The sequence below is a fragment of the Leucoraja erinacea genome, unplaced genomic scaffold (assembly GCF_028641065.1).
Source record: "Leucoraja erinacea ecotype New England unplaced genomic scaffold, Leri_hhj_1 Leri_1495S, whole genome shotgun sequence".
Classification (NCBI taxonomy): Eukaryota; Metazoa; Chordata; class Chondrichthyes; order Rajiformes; family Rajidae; genus Leucoraja; species Leucoraja erinaceus.
Window position 1 is genome coordinate 23441 of NW_026575776.1, and position 8846 is coordinate 32286.

The 8846-nt window shown below is 48.7% G+C and overlaps 1 long non-coding RNA gene across 1 annotated transcript; it reads left to right on the plus strand.

Annotated features, from left to right (window-relative positions):
* The first annotated feature begins 1002 nt into the window (after positions 1–1002).
* On the plus strand, positions 1003–8470 carry LOC129715900 (uncharacterized). Its single transcript, XR_008726566.1, has 3 exons — positions 1003–1304; positions 3305–3354; positions 8333–8470. It is a non-coding gene; the product is annotated as an uncharacterized LOC129715900 (long non-coding RNA).
* Positions 8471–8846: the final 376 nt, after the last annotated feature.

Below are 8846 nucleotides of genomic sequence, written 5' to 3' on the forward strand. Positions count from 1 at the left end.
AGTAGAGAGCACATTGACTAGTTACATCACAGCCTGGTTCGGCAACTCAAACACCCAAGAATGAAGAAGGGAGCAAAAGGTGGTGAACATTGCCTGGTTCACCAGGGTACTGACGTGCCCATCCAGGACCTACAGGACTCACTGCCTCAAAAAGGCAACCAGCATCATCAGAGACCCACACCACCCTGGCCACACTCTCATTTCACTCCTGCCATCGGGAAGAAGGTATAAGAACCTGAACATTGTAACGTTCAGATTCAGGAACAGATTCTTTACAACCATCCACAACATTAAACACTACAAATGCCAAATAAGCTCAGAACTACATCAACTTGGAGGCATTGATTTTGTCTTTGTACTATTATTAAACAGATAATAATATTTACATATATATATATATAATCATAATAAATAGTTCCATATATATCCATGTATATAGCTTCATATATATATACATGTATATACATTGACATATCTGTTGTGCTGCTGTATGTAAGAATTTCATTGTTTGGTATCAGAACAATAACACACTCTTGACTTGACTATCTGTAGATGTGGTCACGAGTAACCACACTGGGACCCACCAGCTCCCACATCACACAGCTACAGCACACCCACATCATCCTGCATCCATACTTGATTACCAATGACTCCTCTTGAAACAGCTGCTACTGCTGCTGCTGTTGCTCCACTGGACTTGAACATGACTCGCCCGCTAGTTCAACACTCCTTTCCTCACCTCTTCTCGCCGAAGCCTCTCGAGCCTCAGCCTCAGTTCTGCACTTGGTCTCAACACGGCACTTAGCCTCGGTTAGGAAGGGTTTAGAGGGCTTGGGGCCAAATGCAGGGGAAAAAGACTAGCCTAGTATGCCAACTTGTATGCCATAGACAATGTGGACAGAAGGGGCAGTTTTGGTGCTGGATGACCCTAGTTAGTTGGCAGGGATATATACAGGACCTACATTCCCACTCATACATTTGCCTATCACCATTACAGCTCCTGCTCAATGTTGCCCATCACAGCGGTTGTTAGAGGAAGCTCACCGACTGGGAACAATGAGCTCTTCATTCCAGAAACCCAGAATAGGTGTGGGCTTGCTTGTTTTGCATGTTTATCTAAAACATACATCAACTACACTGCCATCCCGCTCTGTAGTTTATTCACTTGGAAGCAGACGTGGAAAGTAGTCGGTGAGCTGTCACTGAACACAACACCACTCGGGGAAGATTGTCGCCAAGACTGAGGAGGTTGTAGGTGGTCACATCTCCCTCCATCTCAGACAGCAACATCACTACACATCCAGGTAAGGAGACAGTTCCATCGCTTCAACAGGCTCAGAATTTTACCTTTGGTTGTTAACTGATTGTGTGCGTATGTGAGTGAGTGTGTAAGTGAGTGTATGTGCTTCTGTGTGTTAACTCACTGTAGTGCCCTAAGATAAAGAGGGGTCGATCGTGTGTGTGGGGGGGGGGGTCCCAGTGAGGGGAGAGAGGGAGATGTCACCTCTGTGTGGGTGGGTGAGTGGGGGCGAGTGAGGGAGAGAGGGAGATTTCACCTCTGTGTGGGTGGGTGAGTGGGAGAAAGTGAGGGAGAGGGGGAGAGATCATTTTTCAATGTTCTATAGATTCAGGATCAGTTTCTGTGGATTGGAGGGTAGCTAATTTTGTCCCACTTTTTAAGAAAGGAGGGAGAGGAAATCAAGGAATTGTCCAGCAGTTAGCCACACGTCGGTGGTGGGGAAGATGCTGGAGTCAATTATAAAAGATGAAATAGCGACACATTTGGATAGCAGTAACAGGATCGGTCCGAGTCAGCATGGATTTACGAAGGGGAATCATGCTTGAATAATCTTCTGGAATTTTTTGAGGATGTAACTAGGAAAATGGACAAGGGAGAGCCAGTGGATGTAGTGTACCTGGACTTTCAGAAAGTATTTGATAAAGTCCCACATAGGAGATTAGTGGGCAAAATTAGAGCACATGGTATTGGGGGTAGAGTGTTGACATGGATAGAGAAGTGGTTGACATACAGGAAACAAAGAGTAGGGATTAACGGGTCCCTTTCAGAATGGCAGGCAGTGACCAGTGGGGTACCACAAGGCTCGGTGCTGGTTCTGCAGCTATTTACAATATACATTCATGATTTAGATGAAGGGATTAGGAGTAACAATAACACATTTGCTGTTGACATAAAGCTGGGTGGCAGTGTGAACTGTGAGGAGGATGCTATGAGGATGGCAGGGTGACTTGGACAGGTTAGGTGAGTGGGCAGATGCATGGCAGATGCAGTTTGATGTGGATAAATGTGAGGTTATCCACTTTGGTAGGAAGGCATATTATTCTGAATGGTGTCAAGTTAGGAAAAAGGGAAGTACACTGTGATCTGGGTGTCCTTGTTCATCAGTCGCTGAAAGTAAGCATGCAGGTACAGCAGGCAGTGAAGAAAGCGAATGGCATGTTTGCCTTCATAACAAGAGGAGTTGATTATAGGAGCAAAGGGTCCTACAGTTGTACAGGGTCCTAGTGAGACTACACCTGGAGTACTATGTACAGTTTTGGTCTCCAAATTTGAGGAAGGACATTCTTGCTATTGAGGGACAGCAGCATAGGTTTACGAGGTTAATTCCAGGGATGGGGGGACTGTCATATTTTGAAGGAATTGAGTAACTGGGCTTGTATACACTGGAATTTATGGATGTGAGGGGATCATTGAAACATATAAGATTATTATGGGACTGGACTTGCTAGAGGCAGGAAACATGTTCCCAATGTTGGGGGAGTCCAGAACCAGGGGACACAGTTTAAGAATAAGGGGTAGGTCATTTAGAACGGAGATGAGGAAAAGCTTTTTTGCCCAGAGAGTTGGGCGTGTGTGGAATTCTCTGACTCAGAAGGCAGTGGAGGCCAATTCTCTGGATGCTATCAAGAGAGATATGGATAGAGCTGTTAAAGATAGCGGAGTCAGGAGTACAGGGGAGAAGGCAGGAACGGGGTAGTAATTGTGGATGATCATCCATAATCACAGTGAATGGCGGTACTGTCCCGAAGGGCCGAATGGCCTACTCCTGCATCTATTGCCTATTGTCTTTTATCATACCCCTTGTTTGGCGTGTGGGGGTCCCAGTGTGGGAGAGGGATCTCACCTCTGTCTGTGGTGTCACAGTCTGGGGAAGAGTGCGATCTCACCTCTGTGTGAGGGAGTGAGCTATTTTGTGTACTGTAGATTCTGTCCCAGAATACAGCTTTGCCTGAACCCCTAGTATCTCTTATTTCTCTGATTTTAATTCCCTGCTTACATTTCTAGAATGCCACCTGGTGAAGTGAGGCTTCTGTTGCTGATTCTGGGCTCTCTGGGTGAGTAGTTATTAACAAGAGTGTGGTGGGGGGTGCACTGTGCACTGTGTACAATTACTGGATGTTGGTTATGTATTGTCTGTGTGTGAAAACATCATCTGAATCCTCCTCAAATACCTCGAATGATCTAGTGTCCACCATCCTCCAGAGTAGAGAATTCCAGCGATTCACTGACCTCTATGAGAGGAAGTTCCTGTGCAGTTTTAAATGACCACTCTCTTATCTTGTAACTATGTTCCCCTCATTGGAGCCTCTGCCTCAGCACATAGTTATAGAGATCTCCGGCACAGAAACAGGCTCCCTGGTCCACCGCACTTATACCGGCCATCATGCTGAGTGACACTAATCCAACTTCCCAACATTAATTGCCTATCCCTGTGTGCCCTGTTAATTCAAATACCTATCAAGATGCCTCTTAAAGATTGTTACTGTTCCTGCCTCCACCACCTCATCTAGCATCTACCAACAACAATGTGTGGACAAATGACCACTCTGATCTCCTTAAACCACACCCTTCCCATCTTCAACTGATACACTTTGATCTTGGACACCCATACGGTGGGAAATGGCCATCGACTCTGTCTGTGCCTCTCATAATTGTATATAACTATATCACAGTCATTTCTCAGCCACCGTTGCTCCATGGAAAACAGACCCTGTCCAATCTCACATTATAACTCAAGCTGGCCAATCCAGGCAACATCCTTGTGAATCGTTTTCACCCTTCTCTTCACATTTATCCTCTCACCCCCCCTCAGGATCGTGCTTTACAATAAGATCACCCCTCATTCTCAACTCCACAGACTGGAGACCAAATATATTCCGCCACTCCTGATGGCTGAATTCTTCCATCAAGAATGAATCAAGTGAATCTCTCTGGACTGTCGGCATATCCTTGCTTTAATAGAGGAACCAAAACTGTCCCCAGTAACCAGGTTTGGCCCCACCAGCACCCTGTCCACTTGTAACACTACTTCCTCATTTATCAACTCCAAGCCCTGTGTGGTCTCAATGACCCATCGAGCCGACAGCACGGAAACAGGCCCTTCGGCCCACCTGACCCGTGCTGACCAAGATGTTGCATCTATGCTAGTTCCATTTGCCTGTGATTGGCCCACATCTCTTGAAACAATTCCTATCAATGTATCTGTCCAAGTGTGTTTTACATGATGTTATCGTGCCTGCCTCAACCACCTCCCCTGGCAACTTATTCCATTTACCCAGCAGCGCTGAGTGAATATCTTGCTCCTCAGCTTCATATTAAATCTTGCCTCTCTCACCTTAAAGCAACGTCCCCTGGGTAACAGACACTGTGAATTCACCTTATCTATCCCCCTCATGATTTTATACACATTTATATTATCACCCCTCAGCCTCCAGGGCTCCAAGGAATAAAGTCCTAACTGGCCAAACCTCTCCCTATAGCTCAGCCCCTTGACTTGTGGCAACATCCTCCTAAATCTTCTTTGCACTCTTTCCAGCTTGATGGCATCGTTCCTATAGCAGGGTGACAATAAGTGACCATCCTACTTCAAGTGTAGCCTCACCAACGTGCTGCACAACTGTAACATGCCACAATGCAGCAGCTCGCACCTATCAGCATTAGACTCTCGTTTCCTCCCACACCCATACCATACGCTCATGGGTTAATAGTCTTCTGTAAACCAGTCCTAGTGCAGGAAAGTGGCACAAACACCCAAGGGGAATGGATAGGATCAGAGAGAGAGAGTGGGTAAGTTGCAGGGCTAAAGGGGAAATAAGGATCTGAGAATTGGGACTGATGGAATTGCTCCCCCATGAGCTATCATGGGCACGATGGCAGGAATGGCCTCCTACTTGGTGCGGTAAGTGGATGTTAAACTGAGTGGATGCCGTTTATTCCACAATTTACAATGAAAGACCACACGTGGAGCACAGAGAGTTTGTGTGGGCCCCAGGGCAGCGGAAGGGAAGTGTGGAACTCCACAATGAAGATAGTTCAAGAAACTCCCATTGTCTGCTGTCCCAGTTGGAAATCCCCACGGTTCAGCATCTGGCTCTACAGATGTTGATAGATGACCTGCCCCCCCACTCACTGAGACCCCCGTTCCCAGAGCCCCCACTCACTGAGACCCGCGTTCCCAGAGCTCCATCTCCCCCACTCACTGAGACCCCTGCTGCAGAGCCCCCACTCTCTGAGACCCTGTTCCCAGAGCTCCCACTCACTGAGATCCCCGTTCCCATCCCCCCACTCACCGAGACCCCCGTTCCCAGAGCTCCATCCCCCCCACTCACCGAGACCCCATTCCCAGAGACCCCCCCCCTGCGACCCCCCGTTCCCAGAGCTCCCCCTCACTGAGACCCCCAGTTCCCCCCCAGCTCACCGAGACCCCCATTCCCCCCCACTCACTGAGACCCCCATTCCCAGACCCCCCACTCACCCCCCGTTCCCAGAGCTCCCACTCACTGAGACCCCCCATTCCCATCCCCCCCACTCACTGAGACCCCCCCCATTCCCAAGCTCCCACTCACTGAGACCCCCCGTTCCCAGACCCCCCACTCACTGAGACCCCCGTTCCCAGAGCTCCATCCCCCCCACACCGAGACCCCATTCCCAGACCCCCCAGACCCCCCCCAGAGCTCCCCCTCACTGAGACCCCCATTCCCAGAGCTCCCCCCCCCACTCACCGAGACCCCCATTCCCAGAGCCCCACTCACTGAGACCCCCCCATCCCAGAGCCCCCCCCCATCACTGAGACCCCCCGTTCCCAGAGCTCCCCTCACTGAGACCCCCATTCCCATCCCCCCCACTCACTGAGACCCCCCCCCCATCACTGAGACCCCCCGTTCCCAGAGCTCCATGCCACTCACTGAGACCCCTGTTCCAGAGCTCCCACTCACTGAGACCCCCGTTCCCAGAACTCCCTCCCTCCCAGTTGCTGGGACCCCGGATCTCATGCTCCATTTCATATTCTGGGCCACAGTTTCATGCTCGCTCCCAATCTCCCAGCGCCGGTGTAACATTACTGATTTCTGGTGCTATCTGTGTGGAGTTTGCATGTTCTCTCCCGTGACTAGGTGTCCCCGGGTGTTCCAGTTTCTCCCACATCGCTGAAACTTGCTGGGAATTTAATCAGCAGCTGTAAAATACCCCAGTGTGGGTTAATGGCAGTTGATGGGACACTGTCAATACACAATAGACAATAGGTGCAGGAGTAGGCCATTCGGCCCTACGACCAGCACTGCCATTCACTGTGGTCATGGCTGATCATTCACAATCAATATCCCGTTCCTGCCTTCTCCCCATATCCCTTGACTCCACTACCTTCAAGAGGTCTATCTAACTCTCTCTTGAAACCATCCAGAGAATTGGCCTCCACTGCCTTCTGTGGCAGAGAATTCCACAGATTCACAACTCTCTCTGTGAAAAGGTTTTTCCTCATCTCCGTTCTAAATGGCCTACATCTTATTCTTAAACTGTGGTCCCTGGTTCTGGACTCCCCCAACATCGGGAACATGTTTCCTGCCTCTAGCGTGTCCAAACCCTTAATAATCTTATATGTTTCAATATGATCTCCTCTCATCCTTCTAAACTCCATAGTATACAAGCCCAGCCGCTCCATTCTCTCAGCATATGACAGTCTCGCCATCCCTGGAATTAACCTCATGAACCGACGCTGCACTCCCTCAATAGCAAGAATGTCACTCAAATTCCGAGCACCAAATCTGCTCACAAGGGCCCTGTACAACTGTAGAAAGACATATTTGCTCCTGCATTCAACTCCTCTTGTTATGAAGGCCAACATGCCACTTGCTTTCTTCACTGCCTGCTGTACCTGCATGCTTACTTTCAGTGACTGATGAACAAGTGTGAATATGCATGGGTTTGGGTACTTGGGGAAATGGCAGATATCTGTGATACCTGCTTCACTAAGGGTGACATCACTTGCAGGGAGCGGAGACCCATGTGACATACATGGCTCCAGGAAGTGTGAAGACTGGGAAGGGGCTGCAGACGGATTCTGCTCTTGTGACCCACATGTTGCCACAATGTCTGGGATTCTGCAGGTGCAGCAATGTCCTGATGCTAAAGGCAAGCCTGTGGTTGGTTGGGGAGATGTTATGTCTCAACTATGTGTTGTGAATGGTCCAGAACAGTGGCCTCACCAACGATGTTTCTTTATCTAATGGTAATGTTTCTTTACTTAATGTGAATGTTTCTCCCTTAGTGTTATGTGTTGAAACTATGTTATGTACTGTTCTATGATTGGGCCAAAGAGTTGTCATTCGATGTATTTTGCAGCCGGTATCGGTAATTGGTTTGTAGGGGTTGCCTCCCCCAAGTACTTTTGCGCCTCTAGTTTGGAAGGGTATAAAGGATTCGGTAGTTCATAGGGGTTTGCCGATTGTCTTTAGTCTGTTTTTGTTTGCACGAGGCTGTGTTGGGCTCGAGTGAGTGGTTCTGTAGATCGGCCCCGCGGTATTGTATACAATAATATAGAGTTGGAATTCCAGTGTTCGTATTTGGTGTTTGACTGAACCAGACTACGGGGGGTGAGATTAGGTCTGGAATCAACACAAGGACACCCAGAACTCGTTGTACTTCCCCTTCTCCTAACTTGACACCATTCATGTCTTCTTATTATCGAGTCCACACACAAGATTAGCAGTTGTTCAGCCAGAGTTGACCACACTTCTCGGCATCTGCACACAATGATGCCTGTCTTGTGCTTCTTGTGTGTGGTGATGGAAAGATTGGGGAAAACATGGGCCCGACGCGAATGCTCTTTCCTTGACCCCATCATTCAGATAATAATCTGCCTTCCTGTTCTAGCCATCAAAGTGGATAACCTGACATTTATCCACATTAAACTGCACCTGCCAAACATCTGCCCACACAGGGTGCAGGCTGGTGATGCAGCAGAAGGAGGTGGGGAACAAGAGGCTGGGGACATGAGCTGAACGTGACATTAACACCGAACATCATTCTGTCCGTCAGCCACAGACTCCGCACTCGGTGACCCGTGTGTGACCCACACCGTCCTGGATCAGCCCTGGAGGAGCACGGATTGTTCCAACACTGAGTGCAGCGCTGGGACATGGATGGATGATAGAAATCTTGCAGTGGGATGGTACAGATTTAGATCATCAGTTGCTGCAATTGGGGGAGAGAGATAGAGATAGAGAGAGAGAGAGAGAGAGAGAGAGATAGAGAGAATAGAGAGAGAGAGAGAGAGAGAGAGAGAGAGAGAGAGAGAGAGAGAGAGATAGAGATGGAGGGAGGGGAGGAGTAGGGTAGGAGAGGGAGGGAGGAGAGAGAGAGAGAGGAGAGAGAGAGAGAGAGAGAGAGAGAGAGAGATACAAAGAGATATACAGCGAAACAAACAGAGAGAGAGAGAGAGATGAGAGAGAGAGCGAGAGAGAGAGAGAGGCTGTGTCCTGTTTTTTCAACCGACCTTCATGCAGCTCCATTTTCTGAGAGGATTTAAGTGGCCTTTCCTTTCAAGTTTTGT